Source organism: Palaemon carinicauda, chromosome 18 (assembly GCF_036898095.1).
Source record: "Palaemon carinicauda isolate YSFRI2023 chromosome 18, ASM3689809v2, whole genome shotgun sequence".
Classification (NCBI taxonomy): Eukaryota; Metazoa; Arthropoda; class Malacostraca; order Decapoda; family Palaemonidae; genus Palaemon; species Palaemon carinicauda.
Genome location: NC_090742.1, coordinates 83,516,745 through 83,542,137, shown reverse-complemented (window position 1 = coordinate 83,542,137; position 25,393 = coordinate 83,516,745). Strand labels below are relative to the sequence as shown.

At 35.6% G+C, this 25,393-nt stretch overlaps 1 long non-coding RNA gene across 1 annotated transcript in view; it reads left to right on the top strand.

The window, feature by feature from the left end:
- LOC137657122 (uncharacterized) overlaps window positions 1-25,393 on the top strand; it is a 694,375-nt gene that overhangs the window by 594,935 nt on the left and 74,047 nt on the right. The window contains exon 3 of the long non-coding RNA XR_011047115.1: window positions 9,834-9,948. This is a non-coding gene — a long non-coding RNA (uncharacterized lncRNA). The remainder of the gene's footprint in view (window positions 1-9,833; window positions 9,949-25,393) is intronic.

Sequence of the window (25,393 nt, the reverse complement as noted above, 5' to 3'; positions counted from 1 at the left end):
CCTTTTAAATGCTATAAAACCACATCCAAATTTCAGAAAATTAACCTTACTACTGGAGGTCATGCAATGCTAATCTATCTGAATACATCCACTATAATACCGGAAATGGACAGATCTAATCCCAAATGCCTTGGTACAGAATTAAACTTGGAACTATATCCCTCAATGGCTTAAATATAAGGTTTCTTGTCGTAAAAAAGAACCAAAAACATCTTTACAAAACTATCCAAGTTAGTCTCAGTCATGGACAGATTTTTAACTTTGCATAAATTGAAATAATCCTTTCATTATCTTTAAAATAAGTTATTAGTAAACAGTTTTTTAGAACCTATAATAGACAGCCTAGAGGGATTTTAAAACCTTTATATCGTGGATAATGTGGATTGTCTCCATGTGGTCAAATGTAGCGATATTGGCCTTTTTGAGCTGATTGACTCTGTATGACAACATTGCTTATAGATCTGTGAACCATTCCCTCTGCAGCCACAAAGGGACTATTAGCCTTATCCTGCTGTTCACAAAGTCCTGAATTTGTTTAGAATCTGCTAAATCTTGGCTAACAGAGGGAATGCGTAAAGATCCAGATTTTACCAGTTTTGTAACAGAGCATCTACCTTCCAAGCTAAGGGATAAGACACAGGTGAACAAAAGACTTCAGTGATGAAGCAAACATGTCTACACTCAGGCAACCCCACCACTTCCAGATTTTTTGACAAATCAATGGATGCAGAGTTCATTCGTTTGGGAAAATCTAATTTTTGCTACATAGCTGATCTGCCAATACATTTGATTTTTCCGTAATGAAGTGCCAAAGTAGAGTGATTCCTTAGACACATTCATGATAGCAGCTCGTCTACTAATCAATGTATGAATAGAGATCTTGTATTCTCTTACGTCCTGACATAGGTTAAGAACCGATACTGCCTTCCCTAATACTAGTGGTTTCTGATCTTGACGAGTCTTGAATATTGCGAAGTCCTTTTCCATGGCAGATATAAATGGTCCAGAGTTGCTCTTCCAAAGAGACTTCTTGTGACAAGCGACCGTGATTGTCCCACCAATTCAGTTGCAGAAGTTCGTTTATCCTTGGTGGAATAGTTACAGCATCTAGATCAGTTATCTTGTTCCAATGTGACTTGAGATGAAATTTAAAAACCCTCATTTTCAGGTGCCCGATGGAACGAATTTTTCTAAGGAGGCTATATTTCCTGGAAGCCTCATACACATAGCACTGACATGGGTTTCAACATTTTTAATTTTTGTGGCAAAATAAAAAAGGAATTAATCCTTTTTCCTTAGGAAAACTTAAAAGGAACTGTTTCTATTATCATTTCCAAATAAAGAATCTTCTGAGCAAATCCTGGAAGAATTTCTTGAAATTGACTATGACCCCCAGTCAATCCAACAACCTGATTAACCAAACTTGTTGAAATTGAATCCTATTCAATTAATCACTTAGAATTAGCCAATCTCCTATGTACCAAAGAACTCCTAGTTCCAGTAGCCTTGACCATTTTGAGATGGGGCAATCATTCTGGTGAACACTTGTGGCTGTCCTGACTCCAAAACATAGGCCATTAAATTGATAAACCTTTGATCCATAGACAAAACTGTTATTTCTTAAAATTTAGATGAGTCTGAATGTAAAAATAGGCTTAATTTCACTTTGCTCATACTGGATTTGTTTACTAATTGAAAAGGGGATAACTGCGGGAGTCCATAGAGGCCTTTTGGCCTTGGATGTTCTAATGTCTACAATGACCATCCTGCAAACGTTGTACCGTGATGAGCCAGTGTCCAAGCTTGCAAGCAAACGGCATACATTGTCATCTGAAATACAATGAGAACAATCGACTTTAGCGGATACTTTGTTCAGTTAAAAATAATTTAAAGGGATCATAAGATATACCACGCCATCCACATCAGTATTATGAGACTAATTAAAAGCACTTTCTTTAGTGAGTGAAGGTATTTTAACATCGACATCCTATTGGGTCTTCTGCTTCACAATCTAATTGTCCTATAGAGCAACAAAGATTGGGATTTTCAATGGTTTAACTGCAGAACGAACTAAAGTATGTAAAGATTCTGAGGCTCTGTATGAGGCTTTCAAATTTGTAAGGTGCAGCATACTTTCAGAACCATTACTAAGTGAAACACTATCAACATGTGATTGACCTTAGAGTTAGGTTAGGTTTGGTAACGCCATGCGAAGGACCAGAGTTACCATTATTTCGGGATGATTAACTGAAATTCTGATTTTTAATGAAGGAAGCAAGTGATGTTTAGAGCTTGTGTAGCTTATCCTTATCAAAAGATGGTGAACTTCTGTGTTGTCCAAAGGGAGAGGCGTGTCATTATCATCGTTATCTCCGCTATAATCAACTAGCTTAGTCTTCCCTGGCTTTTCCCCTGAACTAATAGCAAGTTTCCTTTTGTACTTAGTATGGTTAACTTGACCGGCAGCCATTGTAACTCACTTTTTCATGATTGGTACTGAGAGGGAAATTCAGTCATCACAAGGATTATTTAGAACAGTTTCCTTACAGATTCCAAGCAGTAACTCAAGGGATGACATCTTAATGCGCAGTATGCAAACAGTCTGGGGAATACACAATATACGCTAGGAGGGTCCATTCCTTTGTTAAGGGCATGTACCTATTGAAGCAAAAGAAAATGGGAAGATTTAAAAAGATTTACATTTTACTGGTCAGTGTCGATTAAACTGAGCTTTTGGTAAAGATGCAGACGTTCATAGAAATGTATTTTATCAAAAATTTGAATTAAATGATTATTACTGCCTTATTTGTGAGAAACATGGTATTGTTCGTCCTTTATTAAAATATCAGTGCGAGGGTATGTAGAAAACAATGCACATCGCTTATCATCATTGTCTTTCATCTGGTTCGTGGCTGAGGTTTTAATGCAAACTAAAACCGAGAAACCCACCTTGCAATAGTCAGCAGTGGCAAAAGGGATTAAAAATTTAAGAGCTCTCTATAAGAGAATGAGATATTCCTCTTCTAGTTGGGACCAATGGGTAGTTACTTATTCACTTCCAGGGTTTTATCCTCTCTTTGTGCAAAAAAAAAAAAAAAAAAAAAAAAATTTCTGCTGTGTCACTTCTCAATCGCCTCTTCATCAACAGTAAATATTTTAGTTACTTAAGCTCTTTTGCCTTGCCTATGAAGGTCATGTGGATTTTTTTAGTTATGACACTAAAGATGTTCCCTAATAAGATCAAAAAATGTACAGAATTCCCTGATACTACTTAATAGTCTTGTGCGCTCTAAAAATACTTTTCTGTCACCAGCCTAAACTCGATGCTAATAGAGCTGATTTATTTTCTGAAAAGCAGTTGTGTATATGAAGACACATCAGTAGATTGTGAAAGTAAATAGAAAAAGAAGGACTGCTCTTTATTTTCGTTGTTATCTGCTCAAGAATGGTACTACGCATCTCAGTTATCCGTTTTTATACCGTGTTATTAGAGAGTGGAATCTCTATCATCTTGTTTGCTTGCTCCTCACCAAGCACAAGCCTTGTGTTTTCAATCCAGCTAGCCATAATGGGTCCTTGTCGTTAGTGTGCACTCTTTCTATTTCTGACAATGCGCAGAGAAACTGTACAAGGAGATCAAAGAGCAGATTCATTCTGTCGTGCATATTAAGTACCTGAATCAATTGTTAATTTTACACTATGCTAATCTCTTTCAAAATAGAAAATATATCTATCTTTTATTTCAGCATGACATTGCTCGAAGTGGTCCTTTTGCTTACTTAATTTCAAACCTTCAAGGAAATTACTCACTGGGGCTTATTAGCCGTTATATCACATATGTTGGTAAATCCCCCCAGGAGGAAGGCTTTATAGTTGGCCCATATCTTGCTCGTGGCATTGTGAACTCATTCCATTATACCTAAAAATTTTCATGTACTTAACCTACGACATGTTAAATTATATTGTTTCCTTCCTATGGATCCCAATGTAAAAGTCGGGGAAAAGATGAAGTCTGCAAGATATGAAAGGGTTAAGGAGAAAAGCTTAAGTTACATGGATATATGTACAGAACCAGATATGAAAGTTTGCTGCAGTAGTATTCTATAAAACAGGGCGGGGCTTTGTACTTTATTAGTTGTAGTTTTTGTTGATTCTGCTTATATTGTTCACTGCAGCATGGAGGAAATCTCGAGTTGGATATGGAATTTAAAGTGTTATGTTATGTGTTATGTGTGAATGGTGAAATGAAGGAGTGAAGATAAAAGTGGAACAGAAAAGGGGTCCATTTGAAGAATGGCTGCAGAGTAATAGTGTAGAAAAGTATGCAAAATATAGAGAGAAAAATGTGGAAGTAAAGCGTAAGGTAACTGAGGCAAAGAGGGCGGCTGAAATGTGGGGTGAGGGATTGGATCGTTCATATGAAGAGAATAAGAAGTTTTGGAAAGAAGTGAAGAGAGTAAGGAAGGCTTGTTCGAGAATTGAAGAGACAGTGAAAAATGGAAATGGAAGATTGTTAAAAGGAGAGGAGGCAAGGAAAAGGTTAGCGGAATATTTTGAAAGTTTACTGAATGTTGAGGATAATAAGGAGGCAGATGTAATTGCTGTTGCAGGTGTTGAGGTGCCAGTGATGGGAGATGAGAATGAGAGAGAGATTACAAGAGAGGAAGGGAGGAGAGCACTAGATGAAACGAGAGTAGGAAAATCATCTGGTATGGATGGTATGAGAGCTGAGATGTTGAAGGAAGGGGGTGTGACTGTACTTTAATGGTTGGTTAGATTGTTTAATATGTGGTTTATGTTGTGAATGGTATCAGTAGATTGGGTTTGTACATGTATTGTAATTAGGGTAAGGGAGATGTGCATGAGTGTTGTAATTTAAGGGGTATTAGTTTGTTGAGTGTGATTGGAAAAGTGTATGGTAGAGTACTGACTAACAGGATTAAGGATAAAACCGAGGATGCAATCTTAGAAGTATAGGGTGGTTTTATAAGAGGTAGGGGATGTATGAATCAGGTTTTTACAGTTAGGCAGATATGCGAGAAATATTTAGCAAAAGGTAAGGAGGTGTATGTTGCGTTAATGGATCTGGAGAAAGCATTATGGTAGAGTTGATAGGGAAGCAGTGTGGAAAGTGATGAGGTGATATGGAGTTGTTGGAAGGTTGTAGCAAGCAGTGAAAAGTTTCTACAAAGGTAGTAAAGCGTGTGTTAGGATAGGAAATGAAGTGATCGATTGGTTTCCGGTGAGAGTGGGGCTGAGACAGAGATGTGTGATGTTGCCATGGATGTTTAACATGTATGTTGATGGAATAGTGAGAGAGGTGAATGCTTCAGTGCTTGGACGAGGATTGAAACTAATAGACGAGAATGATCATGAATGGGAGGCAAATCAGTTGTTGTTTGCGGATGATACTGTACTGGTTGCAGATGCGGAAGAGAAACTTGGCCGATTAGTGACAGAATTTGAAAGGGTATGTGAGAGAAGGAAATTGAGAGTTAATGTGAGTAAGAGTAAGGTTATGAGATGTACGAGAAGGGAAGGTGGTTCAAGGTTGAATGTCAGCTTAAATGGAGAGTTGCTTGAGGAGGTGGATCACTTAAAGTACTTGGGGACTGTTGTTGCAGCAAATGGTGGAGTGGAAGCAGATGTACGTCAGAGAGTGAATAAAGGATGCAAAGTGTTGGTGGCACTGAAGGGAATGGTAAAGAATAGAGGGTTGGGCATGAATGTAAAGAGAGTTCAGTATGAGAAAGTGATTGTACCAACTGTGATGTATGGATCAGAGTTGTGGGGAATGAAAGGGATGGAGAGACAGAAATTGAATGTGTTTGAGATGAAGTGTCTGAGGAGTATGACTGGTGTATCTCGAGTAGATAAGGTTAGGAACGAAGTAGTGAGGGTGAGAACGGGTGTAAGAAATGAGTTAGCAGCTAGAGTGGATATGAATGTGTTGAGGTGGTTTGGCCATGTTGAGAGAATGGAAAATGGCTGTCTGCTAAAGAAGGTGATGAATGGAAGAGGAAGGCCAAGGTTTGGTTGGATGGATGGAGTGAAGAAAGCTCTAGGTGATAGAAGGATAGACGTGAGAGAGGCAAGAGAGCATGCTAGAAATAGAAATGAATGGCAAGTGATTGTGACCCAGTTCCGGTAGGCCCTGCTGCTTCCTCCGGTTGCCTTGGATGACCACGGAAGTAGCAGCAGTAGGGGATTCAGCGTTATGAAGCTTCATCTGTAGTGGATAACGAGGTAGGGTGGGCTGTGGCACCTAGCAATACCAGCCGAACACGGTTGAGTCCCTCGTCAGGCGGGGAGGAGCGTAGAGAAGAAAGGTCCCCCTTTTTCATTGTTTGATGTCAGCTACCCCCCAAAATTGGGGGAAGTGCCTTGGTATATGGATGGATGAGTGAATTCACAGACTTATACTAAAACCATTACTTAAACCCTGTGTTATATGAAAATTTAAGAAAATACTGGTCAGTTATTCTTTAGGATAATCATTGAATGTGTTGTTTTACCAATCCAACTTTGCCTGAATTATATTCAACTGTCTGAGGGCTGAAAATGACTCCATTCCATTTTAACTGAAGCTGTCAAGTTATACTCGGACCCAAATGTGGGCAACGTAGTGGACCTTTTGCACACGGATTCAAGGAATATTGTAGTGTATGTAACACAGTGAGGATGAGTCCAGTGGTGTAGCATTCTCATGAGCTGTACTATCTAGGTAGGACCTGGAAACCTAGGGTGGGTAAAGTTGAAAGAAGTTTATTTAGTATCAACACCTAAATGGCAGTTCCCCAGGTTTTCTGTAATGTTAAAAGCAGCTTGCATATCCAACCGAATATGTTTGTATAGATTGCAATCCTGTAATTGCTACTGTCACATTTTCTCCATATTATAAATGGAGAAGGTTTTAAGTCCCCATCAGTATCCTAGGAATGGCTAGGCTAGAGAATTAGGTTAGGAAGTATTGGCTTTATCAGTTAGTTTTGCATGTACCTTACCCTGACATCCAATAGTTGTTGGGAAAACTTATTTCTTGGAAGCATTTGCTAAACCTCATGGAATCATGCAACGAAATTCGATTTGCATTTAAATGAAGGGAAGTTTTGATCGTGCTAGAAAGCGTTATTTATTACATATTTATTATGCAAAATGGCAATATAGATATTCTCGCCTCAAAACTGTTGATGCCTATTTTTACGAGTAATTGTATGCATGCATAGAAAGTCTTTTTCTATGCGGGACTGTATGTTTGCAAATAATTTTAATTGTCATGTTTCATATACCCTTTAAAATGGGTAGTCTTTGTGTTTGCACGTGGTTTATGGAAAAATGTAAAAATATGAATATTTCTGTATGAAAACATTATCATAAATTTAGTTACATGAAGAAAAAAAATATTATTGTTTGGCTTTGCTTTTCAATTGCTCAGTTCTTTTCTGACTAAATATATTTATTTTATTTATGAATTATATAGGATATTTATTCGGGTTTACATTGCAATTTTTATTTTTCCTAAGTATATATTACTTACTTATTATGTAAAATGGCCCGTTTAGGATGAGAAGGTAAACCTTTGTAATAGAATGCACCTTGAATTTTACCTCAGTGGTGTTGCAGAACAAAAGTCAAAATAATTTCTTAAACAATCCGGAAATACCACAGAAACAGGGTAAGGAGGTAGAGGTAGGTTGAAAAAAGTAGCAAGCCGATAATCTGTGATGTGGCAACAATAGGGGAATCCATTTAAAATCAGGTACCCTACCCTATCATCCATTTCTCATTGTGTTGAGTATAGCAATATTTGAAATTTACCAAGAGATGTTCGTTATATATACTAAAGATTTATCCAGAAATTATTGGAACAATAATCTTGGTTACCTTTTAGTTGACCACATAACTCTTGGTATTCCATTTCTTTGTATCCTTCCTCTTAAAAATCTTCAGACATGGGTCACAAGGAACAGTTGTTTTCTTGCTAAAGAATTTTTCATTTTCTTATTATTTCTAACTGCCATGTAGCATTTTTGCAGACCTTTTTTTTTTTTAATTTAATATTGTACCCGTTGAATGACGAGGCTATTATTATTATTTTCATTATTATTACTATTATCATTATTATTATTATTATTATTATTATTATTATTATTATTATTATTATCATTATCATTACTTTTATATTTTTATTATTATTATAATTATTGTTTTTAATCATTGAACTTATCATGCATGTGTATATGTTCCAAATTACACACGGTTTTAACAAATAACTAGGCTGATGCTCTTTGCAGAATTCTCTACTTCATTAGTATTTATATGTTCTGACCTTTAGTGTATTCAAGAATATCATATAACGTAATGATAGACTTGGGTGTCATATAACTTAATGACAGGCCTGAGCTTCATTGTTGGACATATGACTCCAGCATCGAGGATTCTAATTACTTGATTATTTAATTACTCGATTGATTAATCTGGAAGATTATAAAAACCGTAATAGATTAACGTCAAATAGTAAATGAAGTTGATAGGGGATGGATGATATGGCTGACTTGCATGTGAGTGGATGCATTAGGAAATTGTCAGAGGAGTTATTACCCTCAATACGCTTTCGGTTCCTCAATGGGATAATCAAGTATGAAACTTTATTATTTTACTGATAAGATTCTCAAGAACGGGAAAAGTTAAGTAGAATGCACTTTTGAGTTATTTGTAGCCGATTTTCAAAGAAATGCTCAACTTGTTTGCTCAGTAGTTAGGTAATCATACTTATTTTAATCCTTACCAACCTATACTAGTATAAAACGGGACTGAGACATCATCTGGTGGGGTTGTGGATCTATTGATCATTTCATAGTTTATGTAATTTTTTTTTTAATTTGGATAATTAGTAACATATTTTTTCATGTTTCCCACAATGTCGATGACATGCCTACAAGACTGAATGTGTTAAACCTTCTATCTTACAAGGATCATTAATGTCATTTAAATATTTTCGTATGAATACAAATGGATTTAAAATCTAATGACATATGTTTACTCTTATCTGCTGGAATTTTTTGACAGCCTAATAATACTCTATTTGTTTTAGGTCATATCGATACATGTCTGATAAACGGGGACACGGACAATGGGTCAAACCTAGATATAAACAATAAGTGTGCCACTTAAAGGAAGCGGATTCCTAATGTTAGAAACAGGGTGAAAGGAATTCTATAAATGTAATTAGAATATAATGGAAAGTGATAGATTGTTTGGTGAGCGAGTTAGCCTGAGAGAAGAGGATTTTTTTCTTTAAACGAAGCAAGATTAATTTACGATGTTTAATATAGAAATGAGAAAAATATACCATTTTGACAGAGCGAAAAAAATACAGGACCTAAATCAGGGTCATTGTCTGAATCATTCAAATTAATGAGGGATAAAATGTTTTAATAAGTAGAAATTAAGAAGGGAATCTGCTACATTAAATAAGGCTTCTTTTTTTCAAACAGAATTATCTCGCCATGATGAGTTTGAAGTTATCTCAACACCAAAGTTATAAATAGATTGAATTATATATTGAAAAAACAAGATCAGAGAACTATGTTGTATAGAACAATGATAGATTTTAAGCATTGAATTTAAGCCAAAGTATTAGGATATGTATTCAGACACATTCTCAAAGATTGACAAGAAAAATATAGTTATAGATTGTGTGTACAAAAAAAAAAAAAAAAAAGGAGCTTAGATGTATAGAATGACATATGAGGGACTGGATCGCCTCCCTTATTGTGATTAAAACCTATTAATAATCATAGAAATTCACAAAATTTATTTTACTTTCTCAGATTCACCGGGATGGCACTGATGTTGCAACACCTTTTTATCCCAATTAAGGTGTAAGAAAACTTTCCATACCAATTACAATGGGGTACAAAAATGCTACGGCCGGGATCTCTTAAAGTAAGAATATTTGCTGTATATTGATTTTTCAATTAGTGCTTATGTTTTGTATTAGAGCTAGTTGAAAGGAACTTATCTTGCCTGCAACACTGTTAAAGCCATCCTAGCTCCTTGTGTGTTTTCATTTCAGAAATTGCAATAAAAGATCTATGGATGTCATCTGCTAGTAGAATATTGTGATAATTTGTTTACGATAAAGAAAATGTAGACCGTTGACTGCTCGAGTAATCTATTACCTTAACAATATATGAATGTCAGTATATTGATGTCTTAATATTAGTTTCTGTTAGGAAGTTATCAGCCTAGCAACAGGCCCTAAGGTTGTCTTCTGCAGTTGCTATTTATCATTAAGGTTTAACGTCATTGGAAAGTGACTTTTGTAATTAACTTCAGCCAGCAAAGTTTTAGATCTAATTAGCTGGAATTGGAGAGGTAGGATGCATTGATGGATATTTTCTTTCGTTACTGTGATCACTCGACTAATATGCAATCTCCATTCAGTGTATTCAAGCTGCACGTGGAATGGTTGTCTATTGTGTATAGTTCTTTATTATAGACAAGAAATATGTTTAAGGTCATTAAGTTTGGCTTCTGATTCTTGAAAAAGGAATCACTTAATATAGAATTGAATTCACATCAGTTCTAACTGTGTTATTTTATATATTACAAGAAAAATCGTGAACTTCTGCCCTTGGTGTAAGATGATGATCTTTAATCTTTTTTTATCTGCCATTGGTACATTGAAAACTTATTTGAGGTTTGAACTGGTTTCTTTTGCATTGACCTTTTTCATTAGTACAAGCTTTGGTATGAGGTTGCAAAGTTATTTTTTTTGTATGTGCCACCGTCATTGATATGTGGTTCTTTTTAGTCTTTGAATAGAAAGGCCTTGGCTATATTAAGCAGTCCTTTTTTTATATAAGCTGACTGGTATCTAGATTGGTTATCTGAGGGAATGAATATTATGCTATCATCTCCTGAGTACGCCTTCTGACTGTGCATATCTTCATTTGAATGCCTGAAATCTCAAGTTTTTTGTATCTCGCACTTAATATTACAATAGTGTTTTAATCCTTGAGTACTGAAATGCCTTAGAGGTTCCTTGGGAATTTACTCAAGTAAAGAAACGAAGGTTGAAGCATTACTCGGTACAGATTTCGATGTTGTAACAAGGAAGAAGACACCGGACAGAGTCTTGGCGTTTCTTACTTGTGAATCTCAGCCTGCCAGACTGTTAAGCTTGTAGGTTTCTTATCAGATTCGGAATTGTCGATGGTGCCCTTAGTATGCTATAAAGCACTAAGGGATTCAACATTTCCCCTACAATTTATGCCAATATCCAACCTGTTATATGTCCTGCATATCGGGAAGTGATCTTGGAATTAAAGGCATTCTCTTGCTCGACACCACAAGTCTAAACTAGTATTTGATAAGTTGATAAGGGGTAATTAGAATGTGTCATCTATTCCTTGAATTCATCTCATTTGAGATATTTGACTGAATTTATTAATTTTGGATACATAGCCCGATGCTGGGGCTTGCGAGGCCATTCAACGCCCAAGCTGAACTGTGAGAATTCTCTGCAGTTATACGCTAAAGTAAAAGTTAACAGGTTTGACAGCAAGGTGGACGATCATGAAAGGAAGTTGGAACGGGGGTAAAGTAGAAAGATATAAAGTAAGTGCGGCTAGGAACTGCATTGAAGATATTGGAAAGGATATTCATGTGAAACATTTTTCTATTTGGAACACGAAAACTTTAAAAAGAAAAATTATTATAGATTTGCCAAATGTTTATTCAGAATGAATTACAATTTATGAGAGGTCTGATGTGCAAAATTATGCGTCACATTAAGAACATAGATTGATTACTGGTCGTGTTTTCTTTTCCAGAGCAATATTCTCTAATCCGTTTTCCAACCATTTTATTGAGCAGCACCGTCATTTTATTGTAACTTTTAATTTTCGAACTACTCGTAATCATCAACCTTCCACTTAATTCTAATGTCTGTTTTCTTACAGTAGATAGATGGTTGACGATTCATTTTGAGTTTTTTTTTTTCAGTGTTATTATTCAATTTTGGAGAAATTTTGATCTACATAACCGTTTATACATTGCACAATGACTCACATTTTATAAATAGGAATATGAGAGAGAGAGAGAGAGAGAGAGAGAGAGAGAGAGAGAGAGAGAGAGAGAGAGAGAGAGAGAGAGAGAGAGAGAGAGAGAGTTTGGTTGCATCCCTCTTACTGTTAAATATTTACAAGGGCTTTGAAAAATGAAAGGGGAGGAATCAGAGCTAGCTTTTTTCTTTTCGTTCCAAAGGAATTCTCTGAGAGAGAGAGAGAGAGAGAGAGAGAGAGAGAGAGAGAGAGAGAGAGAGAGAGAGAGAGAGAGAGAGACCTTTTGTTGAATTTGCAATGTACCCTGGTGTTAATAAAAAGAATGCAAAAAAGTCAACACTTTCTTCCATTTTTAGAGACTTGAGTATGTGTATAAAATGCGGATGCTTGCTTGGATAAGGGAGTCGTTTCTCTCGGCTGGATTTCCATATTTATATTGGAGTTAATCCTTGCCTTGTAGAGAAGGATCATGTAGGGATATAGGTAATTTAAGCGGAAGAAACTCTTTAGTTGCTTCTGCTAAAATAACGACAATATATTTTGTTCATGCGAGGGAGCGACAGGAAAAATTATAAGGGAAATTTAATCATTTACTTTTGGTTAAATAATGACGTTTGAAATAAGGAAGTTGGTATTTTTTCCGAGTTGTAGATAAGTAATTTTGTGATTGCTGAATTGGAGTATTGGCTTTCAAAAGTATTGTATAATATTAACTAAATTCAGCATCTGTCAGCCGTGTATTGTGAAATTTTCTAAATATATTCATATTCGCAGAAATTTTATGAAAATAGAACTTTTTTGTGGATGCTGGGTGAATTTTCGAAGGTGACTTTCGTGAAAGAATTCTGGGATGTTTGTTTGTATACTATATATATATATATATATATATATATATATATATATATATATATATATATATATATATATATATACATACATACATACATACATACATACATACATGAATAAAGATGTATATGTATGCTATATAAATGTATATTTTGAATTATTTGGCAATGTGTACAAATGCATATATATATATATATATATATATATATATATATATTATATATATATATATATATATGGTATACACACGGATAATGTTGGGTGCGTTATTATTCATAAATATGCGTGCTGTATATGTATTCGAAGGGAGGCCATGGATATAAAAAGAAATCACAGAAGGCCCTTATACGCACAGTAGAGCTTTATAAAAATAAAGCGCTTTATCTTGTTAACATCGCATGTTTAGCTTCAATCAGGCGCGTCTATAGAACTCCGAGAGAGAAGAGAGACGTAAAAAATAGATCAAAATGATGGGGCTGCAGGGAGTGAGAGAGATTGGCGTATTAGCATAGAAAAACTTTGTCCTGTTACTGAAAGAGCTTTTGCAAAGGGGAACCTTAAAAAAAAGGGAGAAACCCAGGCTTCAATGGTGGATGTCCAGCAGTTTCTCTTCTTTTATTTTTTCTTTTCCCTTTTATTTACCTCTTATAAAGGGAACAGAATGGACCAAGAGAAAGGCGTAGCATAATTATAGAAGTATACAGTCGAGAGAGAGAGAGAGAGAGAGAGAGAGAGGAGAGAGAGAGAGAGAGAGAGAGAGAGAGAGAGAGAGAGAGAGAGAGAGAGAGAGAGAGAGAGAGAGAGAGAGAGAGGTGCTTTTTGACATGATGTTTTAAATTTACATAATATTCAAGAGGATTTCTCTTATCTTGGTTTCCTTTTTTATATCCACCGAAGTAAACAGAACTAAGCTAGAAGTAATGACAATGATCATTCTCTCTCTCTCTCTCTCTCTCTCTCTCTCTCTCTCTCTCTCTACTCTCTCTCTCTCTCTCTCTCTCTCTCTCTCAACTGCACTTCTACTCCTTTCTTTTCTGTCTTTATTGATTGTTAATCTGTTCATACATATATATTCATGTGTGTGATACATATGAATATGTTTATATTTTTGTATATGCCAGTATATGTACTTATATATATATATATATATATATATATATATATATATATATATGTATATATATATATATATATATATATATATATATATATATATATACATATATATATATATATGTATATATATATATATTTCCTCTTTCTTTATGTATATATAGACACATATTTCCTCTCTTTATATATATTATATATATATATATATATATATATATATATATATATATATATATATGTATATGTATGCATAGGCCTATGTATATGTATATATATATATATATATATATATATATATATATATATATATATATATATATATATATATGTAGGTGTGTGTGTATATATGTATATGTACACATACTGTGTATACATGTGTATATATATATATAATGTGTATATTTATCATCATCTGCCGTTACTAGTACACGGCAGATTAAAGACCTCAGACATGTCCTCCCACTCGCGTTTTTTATGGTCTTTCTATGCCAGTCCAAACCCTCAAACTTCCTCAGTTCGTCATTCCATTATTTTCTCTTCCTTCCCCAGCATCTATTGCATTCTCTAGGAACCCATTATATTGTTCTTAATGTCCCTCCTATTATTTGACATGTTCATTATATGTCCTGCCCATGGCCATTTCTTTTTCTTACATGTTGTTAGAATGTCCTCTACTTTAAGTTTACTGTCGTATCCATGTTGCTCATTTCCTCTCTTTTCTTGTATTCCCATAATTATTCTTTCCATAGCTCTTTGAGATTTAACTAGCTAATGCTCTAAGGCTTTAGTAAGGCTCCAATTTGCTGATGCATAAGTTAAAACTGGTAGACTATCTGATAAAATAATATAATATTTTAGAGAAAATGGCATTTTACTTTACCTATTCTCATTTTGTTTATCAAAAAATTTCCATCCCATCCTTATCTGTCTTTTCATTTGGGTCTCATATTCTGGGGAAACACTTACTTTCTGTCTTAAGTACGTATATTCATACCAATCTGTAGAGGTTCGTAAATACCCTTTTTTCTGCATTTTCATTGAACAGTATCTTAATTTTACTCATATTTATTTTCAGTCCTACATTTCAGCTTTTTCTATTCAAATCGTCTATCATATTTTTCAATTCTTCTCATGATTCAATAAACACACCTATGGTATCAGCAAATCTTACGTTTTTAAGGTATTCCCCATCAATATTAATTCCTACGTTTTCCCAATTCATTTTTTTTTTAACTTTAGGCATAATGTGAATAATTTAGGAAAGATGGTGTCTCCGCGCCTAATTCCTTTTCCATCGAAATTTTTTCACTATCTTTATGTAGTTTTAGAATTTCTGTACTTCCTATATCGATATCTCCAAGTGTTCTGCCATAACATTTATCTATTCCATGTCTTTGAAGGGCTATTATTACTGCTGAGGGTTTGGCAGAATCAAAACCTTTCTCATAGCCTATAAATGTCATACATGGTGGTTTGTCATTTCTCTCTCTCTCTCTCTCTCTCTCTCTCTCTCTCTCTCTCTCTCTCTCTATATATATATATATATATATATATATATATATATATAAATTATATATATATAATGTATATGTAATAATATAGATAGAATGATATATATATATATATATAGATATGTATATATATATATATATATATATATATGTATATATATATATATATATATATATATATATATATAATGTATATATAATTATATAGACAGAATGATAAATATAGATATATGTGTGTATATATATATATATGTATATATATATATACTGTATATATATATATATACTGTATATATATATATATATATATATATATATATATATATATATATATATATATATACACACACCGCCTCAAGTTTGGTAGTAACGTGAGTCGTTCCAGGTCTGCCACCCACTATGTCACGCAGTTGTAAAGGGGTTACTAGCATTGCTGAGACTAGCAACCTTGAGCCCTTTAGACTACACTTTTATCTTTCTCAGACTATCCGTTCCAAAATTAATACAGGTACTGCAAAATGTATGTTGTGTATCAACGACTGAAAATTACACATACATACATACATACATACATACATATGTATATGTATGTATATATATATATATATATATATGTATATATATATACACATATATATATGTTTACATATATACACATATATATATATATGTATATATATAAATGAATATAATTGTGCATATATAATGTATATATGTATATATGTATATATATGTATGTATACGTATATATATGAATATCCATGTGTATATAATATATATATATATATATATATATATATATATATATATATATATATATATATATACTGTTTATTTTTATATACAGTATTTATTCAATATACCAAAATCGTTGATGTGTACATGTCCACTTCAGATTTAAGTTGGAAAGATGGTGAAGGGAAATATCCCTTGCATATAGGCGTGCCACAGTGTCAGGCTTCGGTGAACAAGAACTTGCAAAAAGAAAATACAGAAAAAAAGATAAATAGAAACCTTTCAACTGGGTAGGATTGGTTGAATACATGTCAACGGTTTTGGGGATAGGGCTGAGGGAGAGAATTTTCCCGTTCAGGAAGAATGCAAGTGCTATAGATCTGTTGCACAATATCCATTCTCTCTCTCTCTCTCTCTCTCTCTCTCTCTCTCTCTCTCTCTCTCTCTCTCATTCGAACTGTCGAACTGAGGTTGATTTTTATTGTCCTTGAATTCCTCCTCCCTCTTTGGTGCTTAGCCGCCCCCCTCTCTCTCTCTCTCTCTCTCTCTCTCTCTCTCTCTCTCTCTCTCTCTCTCTCTCTCTCTCTCTCTCTCTCTCTCTCTGACAGGTGTGTTTGTATTCATTATGTGTCGTGTGGGAATATTCACTTTGGCAGTTTGCCTCGAATCTAAATCTAGACGTGGTGCAGACTTCAAAGGAAGTGTTGCTGACATGTTCCGGAAGCCAACACTAGATATGCTAGGGACCAAAGTTACTTCAGGGTGAAAGATGATGATGAAGTTTCTAACTATGAAGATAATATACAAGTGAAACTATAATGTGGAAAACGTATCGTCTGTGTAAATATTTTTCATGGGCTAACCAGTGCATGACTGTACTGTACTTCAATTTTGTAAAATTAATAGTTAGGCACTACAATGTTAATATAGTCGTGACTTTACTGTAAATTCTATGCTAATATTTTATATATTGAGATGTAGTGATAGTCTATTTTTCCTTTGATGAAATCTAGCTCATTCTATATATTCCATTTGGTATTGACACATCCTGTTGAGGTATTGGCTTCTGTTTTTAAGAAGATCCCGAGTACATTTGTTTTTAAAGCAATGGGACTTTTATTTGAATAAATATCGTAAGTCCATCTCATTACTTGATGTTGTCATTGCTAAAAATGAATCCATAAAAGATCCAGAATCGTTCTAAAAAAAAGACAAATTTGGCTTAAGAAACCCAACATGAGAACTTATGAAAGGTTTTCTTTATTCTTGAATATTAAAAAGTTATTCAAATCAAAATACTTTCCGTTATCTAATGTATCTATTGTATTGGAATAGGATTAGTATATTTTCCGACTTTCTTGTTCAAGTGTTATGTCCCTAATTTATGCACATTATATAAACACGTAGGAGCGAAGTCGTTACTCCATCTCACACGGTGTAGCCTACTGTAGACGTTGAAATGTTTTGCAGCATCACTTCAGATTTTACCTACTCCCTTATTAATTCTTCTACTCTATATTTGTTACTGCTTCTTTTATTCCATTTTGCCTTCCACTTTTTAACCGGTTGCTCCTGCAACTCCAGGTTATCCCTGGCTATGTGGTCCAATTCCAATAAATCATCATACCAAATAAGAACAGGATAAGATAATTGTAAGCAGTTGTTTCTATTTTTGGATTTATATTTAAACCTAAATAATTCTTTAATTCTTTAGATTTTTAAAATCATTTTTTTTTTTTTTTTTTTTTTTTTTTTTTGTTCTTGTGATGTTTTAAAATCATCATGTAAATTAGTAGGAGCAAAAAATTCAAGAACAACGTTCTCTCTTTCGAAATAGCCCATATCTTAGATACCTTCTCATCTCCCAAATTAACACATAAGGTGTTTAATTCTGCCATGCTGTTCACTGTAGGCATACTTAAATGCCTTTGCTGCATCCTAGCCGCACCTACATTTCATGCTCTTGTGGTCCAACATCTTTTCAGTATTATTTCATAATGCAACTGGGGTTTCCTTCCCCCACCCAGTTGTCGCATATGCTGACTGGCCCTTCCCAGCCCCATGATATAAGTTGCTTCATGTTTCTTCTAATTTTTTCTCCTTTTTCTTGTTTTCGCCCTTCTGCCCCCTTGATTACTTGAGAGTGAGAAAATCTGTAAGTTAACAAAAATGCATTTAAAAGTAAAGACATTCCAACAGAGGGTCGTCCCGCTACCAGGTGTAACACTTGGCAGGAGGGTCCCTGTAGACAATCTAGTTCCCTACAAAGAAAAGTAACAAAAAAAACAACATATGCAAAATGTAATTTGAGTGTGAACGAAACAAACTATCCATAAATGACATCTATCTATTAGAATTTTTAGTATGGTTACATAATTATCTTCCATAAACATTCTTGACCCAGCTTGAAGCCAAAGACTATGTTAAAATTAATTCTTAATGGTCAAGAATATTTATGGAAGATAATTATGTCACTATACTAACATTCTAATAGATATGTGTCTTTGGGAAGATATGCAGGATCAGGTATAACAAAATTTCGACAAAACTGAAAATACTTTAAACCACCCGTATATCTGACATGAATCACAGATTCGTCTGGTTATGTTCAAACAGTTATCATAGCTTATCACTTAAAATAGACTGTGTTAAGGAAAACTCCATGCGCAGTTGTGCACAAGAATTTCTGGCTTACATCTTTGAGGAAATGGACCCCGCCACACCCTTACTGAACGGCGAGTGATCAAACAGATAGTATAGGGAGATAAAGCTCGGGTTCTGGACGGGGTGATACACAGGAACTTTTCGAGGAGTAAGGGCGTGACAGGGTGCACTTTTTCAGAGCGAGGTGTGCCACGAATTCCTGTGTTTAACTGTACGTGCAATTTCGTGTATTCACCTTTATTTCCATAAATGGTAACTAAGAACTGATCCCAACAATGTTGGTCAAATTTCATAATTATTAGTCAAGTTTATCTTGCATGCGGCCAAACTGTGCTGAAGCATCAAGAATTCCTCATCAAATGAAGCTTTTGTTTACATTCGAAGTCTGAGAGAAATCAAAGGACTTTTTTTCAATAATTCAAAAGAGTATTGGTTTTCAGTCACAGGTGAGGAATTTTAACATTTATATTCATTCATTTAGTTTTAGCCCCAGCAACATTGCTTTCCGCATTTCTTCTTACCAGGTGTTCAACTTCTTGAACTATATCATGATCCGTGTTTCATTATTTGTCGAAGAACGAACACTGGACGACTCAAACGAGAATCCATAAAATGGAATTAGTGATTTTTATACGATAATGAGAATGACGATGGAAATACAAATATTATTTGGAAGACAAGCATCTGTTTAATTTTTCAAAGTGTTGTAACAATTTGAATCCACTGTTTAGTCCAAAACACTGAAATAAGCGATGGCATTATTTGTATTAAAGAGATGGAAATGCTGGCATGTTGCAACCAGAAATCAGATGGGAGTATGTTTCTAAATACATTCATACACACACACACACACACACACACATATATATATATATATATATATATATATATATATATATATATATATATATATATATATCCGTGCTTGGTTATATATCTTAGCAATCCATGTTTGCTAACGGTTATACTCGTATAGGCGGATGAGCAACTTAGTGGAATAATGAGAGCTTTGGATGTGGAGGAAATGACCCCCTAAATCTTGATGAAGTCACTGGCAGCAGGGTGACGGATTGGGGTTAAGGCGATGGACAAACTATCTCTTCGGCTTTTACACCTGATGCATGGCTGTTGATCTTACTAGAATTAGTATGGACGGCTTGGATCACTTGCCTTAGTTAGATAGCCACTGTCCATCACAAGGAACTGGCTATCCTTTGATGTGAATAGCCAATGAATCCTCTATGGATTTAGTCAGTCATGGAAAGAGAAGAAGACAGAATGGCCCCCGGTCCCGGGCGTAGTGGGTTGCTAAGAATCTCCCAGTTCATGTATATTAAAGAAAAATTAAAAATAGGTAATTTGAATGTTAGAACCATGAATTAGATTTGGAAGTTACTGCAAGTGGAGTGTGAATTTATGAAATATGATTTAGATATCTTGGCCCTAAGTGAAACACGTTGTAAGGGGATAGGTAAGGAAACTATAGATAGACCAAATCAATATATATATCTACTCTGGAAGATCAGATGAAATTGGAAGAGAAAGAGTAGGAATGAAGATGACACAAAGAGCAGAAGAGACATTAACCAAGTGGATACCCGTAAATAGTTCAGTTACTAGCAAAGTTCAAATCAAGGCACAGCAATATGAATATCATAGTTTGCTATGCCCCAACAAATGATTCCCCTGAAGAAATGAAAGATGAATACTACAAAGAACTGCAGAGGGTAATAGATGAGATCCCTGAGAGAGATATGAAAATTGTGATTGGCGACTTCAATGCTAAAATTGGAAGAAATAATCAAAGGATAGACAATGGGATGGGTTTTGAGGGTCTTGGCGAAGTTGCAAATGAAAATGGAACACATTTCATAAGTTTCTGTTCAGCAAACAATCTTGTCATTGGAGGTACTCTTTCTCAACACAAGAACGTCCACAAGTATACATGGACTTCAGCATGTGGCAATTACAAAATTCAGAGAGATCACATTGCCATTGATAAAGAGAGAAAGGGGACTCTGTGAAATGTAAGGAGCTATAGAGGTGCAGATATTAGTAGTGATTGCCAGCTTCTCATTGCCACACTGAAATTAAAACTGGAAGCACCCAACAGAAAGATAGATAGAATATCTAGGTTTGATATAACTAAGCTTTTAAAAGAACAGAGAAACATTTGCAATTGATTGTAGGAATCAATTTGCAGTCTTAGAGACTTTTAAGAGACGAAGAACAGACAATTAATGAAGAATGTTGTGATATTAAGAGCATCAGTCAGTTGCTATTGAAATCTTGGGACACGCAGTTACAAGGAGAAAGCCATGGATATCAAATGATACTTGGGATACTATAAAAAGGAGATAATACAAAAATCGAGGAGGTAATGAAAATTACAAGGTAGAGCATGCAAAGTATTCCAGTATTGATAGTGAGTTCAAAAGAAAAAACAGGAATGACTGGAGGGAATATTTAGTAAAGCAGATGAGGCTGACTATGCTATGAATTCAGGAAGTGGCTATGGTGTAAGAATTGTACATAGAATAATTAATGAAATCTCGATTGGGGCAAAGAAGAAGTATATACCCATCAAAAAGAGAGATGGCTCTGTTATGACAACAGAAAATGAAGAAAAACAACGGTGCATTCGAAGCTATCATAAAAAAAAGTAGAAATGGAAAGCCCCTGGATACTATGGAATAACTGCCCGGACGATATTGGCCAAAAATGAAGGGACTCCCAGACTACTTACAGAATTATTTTGTAGAATGTAGCATGAAGAGACAAAACCTGATGAATGGGAGTTTGGAGTGTTGATGAAAATAGCAAAAAAAAAGGAGACTTGACTGATTGCAATAATTACAGGGGCATAACACTTACGTCAGTTTTTATGAAAATATATAGTATGCTTATTCTGAAGAAACTGGAGAATAAGATTGATAGAAATCTGAGAGATGAAGAAGCAATATTTAGAAAAGTTAAAAGTTGAACTGATAAAATTTTCATTTTGAGACATGTTGTACAGCAATACGAGCTATGAAAAAGACTTTGATAGTGTGCACCGGCCAATTTTGTGGAGAGCCCTGCGTTATTATAGAATTCCTCTTAAATGTTTGAATTTGATTAAGTCTGTTTATGAGCATAGCAAGTGCAAAGTTAATGTTAATGGAGTTTTATCAAAGGAATTTCCAGTGAATACCGGAGTTCTCAAAGGGAATGTGTTGTCACCTGTTTTTTATCCTCCTCATGGATTCTGTAATGCTTAGAACAGTCAGAGATGGTGGAGAAGGATTGGACTGGATTGATGATAGGAATTTAGCAGACCTAGAGTGTGCTGATGATGCTGTTCTTGTTCGCAGAACACCACAAAATTTGCTATGCTTGCTTACAAGAATGCATGAAATATCACACGAGGTTGGGCTGAAGATAAATAGAAAAAAAAAGACAGAGGTGATGAGAACGGAGTATTCAATAGTAGATGAAACATCATTGGAATGAGAAAGTATTAATGAGGTAGAATCCTTTAAGTATTAAGAACTATGATCTATAATACAGGGTCTCTAGAATTAAAGTTTAGTGAAAGATTGAAAAAAGCCAATCAGACAATGGCTAGGTTAAGTAAAATTTGGAAATCAAATCGCCTGAAATTACATAATAAAATCAGACTATACATCAGTTTAGTGAGATAGGTGATACTCTATGGACATGAGTTATGGTATGACAATGAATCAGTCTCCAGTAGATTCAGTAGATTTGAGAACAAAGCCCTCAGAAGGATATTGGGAGTTAAATGGCTGGACAGGATTAGGAATGAAACTAAAAGAGAGGTAGATGGAGATAGTTTGGGCATGCTTTTCGTACTCCCCAGAAGAGATTAGTTTACCAAACGTTCAGCTGGGCTCCACAAGGCACTATAAGAGTTGAAAGACCCAGGCCTACATGGTTGAGGACTCTGAAGTACAAAGTAGGGAATGGTGAATAGAGAAGTATTAAATTAAAAGCTCAAGATAGAGACAACTGCAGAAATCTAACCGAGACCCTTTGCATTAATAGGCATAGGAGATGATGATATATGTATATGCACATATATATATATATATATATATATATATATATATATATATATATATATATATATATATAAATATATATATATATATATATATATATATATATATAGTATATATATACATATATATGTATATATATACTTATATATATATATGTATATATATATATATGTATATATATATATATATATATATATATATATATATATATATATATATATATATATATATATATATATATATATATATGGATAATATACATAACATTGTCATCAGCCCTTCCTAGTCCATTGGAGGACAAAGGCCTCAGACGTCCTTCCACTCTGTTTATGGTTTTTCTAATATAGTCCATACCCCCCAGATTTTCTTAGCTCGTCAATCCATAGTCTTTTCTTCCTTTCTCTACTTCGTTCGCAATATGCAGCGAGCTATTCTATTATACCGGACGTGTTTCATTCATGCTCGTACACTGTTACGATTTTCATTTTCTATCTTATTACTCGCTCTTCCCTGTGTTTTCATGCTAGCACAAACTTTTTCATGTTTGAATTTTGTGATGTTCTTGCTCGCAAATTACTGTATAAAAATTCAGTGATTGTTTAATAAAGTTTAGTTGCATTCACCTTGCCTTTTAGTTATCACCTAACGGCTCGCTCGTACATTGTTGACCAGCAGAGTATCTAGTCCTTCCTGCTTGTCATCTGACTGCTGTGCCCTACAGTTTGAAGATCCCGTCCACCAAACCAGCCTCTTTGGCACAAGCCACCCCAGTTAAACTACTACCCTTCGCCAGCAGAGAAGCGTTCAGTTGGTTCTAGTGTGCTGAAATCAGTTTCGCATCAAGGGCTTGAATCAGTCGAGCACCAAAGCATATTATGTTCTCGCTACGATCCCTGATGACACTCTACTGGAAATCTCTAATTGGCTGTGCGAGCAAGAGGACACCCCAATAACGTACGATGCCTTCAAATCATACCTCCTGGAGCAGTACTCGCCATCGCCAGCCGCCCGCATAATGAAACCTTTTCAGTTCTCTCAACAACCGATGGGGAACCAAAAGGTTTCACTCTCCCTCAGGAAAATGACCAGTATTGCTCACCTACAACCTGCCATAGAAGACTCTCATGAAGTAACTCTACTTTGTGCCCTTTGGGTACAGCGCCTACCCAAATCTGTACATGGTGCCATCTCGGATGTCAATGTTTTGCCCATGAAGGACCTGATGACCAAAGTCAAACCCCTTATGGACAGCCACTTCATCACCTTCAAGAGCCCCATCAACACCTCCACTCCTGACGAAGTGGACAACTATTCAATATCGACTGAAGCTGACGTGAATGCTGTAGGACACAGAGGGCCACCTTGTGACGCACTTGTGTTCTCTTAATCCATCGTTGAACACCGTCTCCTACAACAGAAATGCCTTGTAGTCCGGCACAACAACCTTTGGCGCCAATGAAATATCATTCTTAGGGCACCGCATCACTCCTGAAGGTGCCCATCCGCTCCCTAGGAAGGTAGCAGCCATTCAGAACTCCACGCCTTCGACCATCATAGCACTGCAAGAATTCTTGGGCTTGATCAACTATTATCACCGTTTCGTGCCTGCCATCGCCGCCACTCTTGTCCCCCTCAACGCCTCCCTCAAGCCAAGCCAAAAGACCTGAAGTGGGGTCCCCTTCAAGGACTGGCCTTCTGCAATGCAAAGAATGCCTTATCAAATGCTGCTGTTCTCACTTTTCCTGTGACACATGCACCTCTGCAACTCTCCACCGATGCCAGCAACGTCACTATTGGGGCAGTGCTAGAGCAGGTGGTTAATGGCTTGCCCCACCCATTGGACTTCTTCAGTAGAAAAATGTCCAAGGCAGAAACCAGCTACCCTACCTCCAACCAGGGATTGCTGGCAGTGCACTTGGCTGTTCGTTACTTTAGCCAGTTCTTGGAAGGTACACCCTTCATCATTCGCTCGGACCACATGCCTCTGGTGCGCGCCTTCACTTGTCAGTCCGATGCCTGGTCCGCCCGTCAACGCCGATGTCTCTCCACCATGGCTGAAATACAATTGTACATTTCCATGGGAAAATGAATCCTGCTCCTGATGCCCTGTCAAGAAATGCATTGGCCACCATTCACCTTAGACTGGATTACAACACCTTGGCAGAAGCCCAATAGAAAGAGCCAGAGTACCAAGCATGTAGGACATCCTGCGCATTCCTCCATTGGGAGGACGTCTCTCTCGACGACTCCAATGCCACCCTTCCTCTGTGATGTTAGTACTGGTAGACCTAGACCGTGGATATCTGCTCCCATGCGCCGACAGGTGCTTGATTTCATGCGTGACCTTTCACATCCCACGCACTGTTCTACTGCACAGCTACTGAAG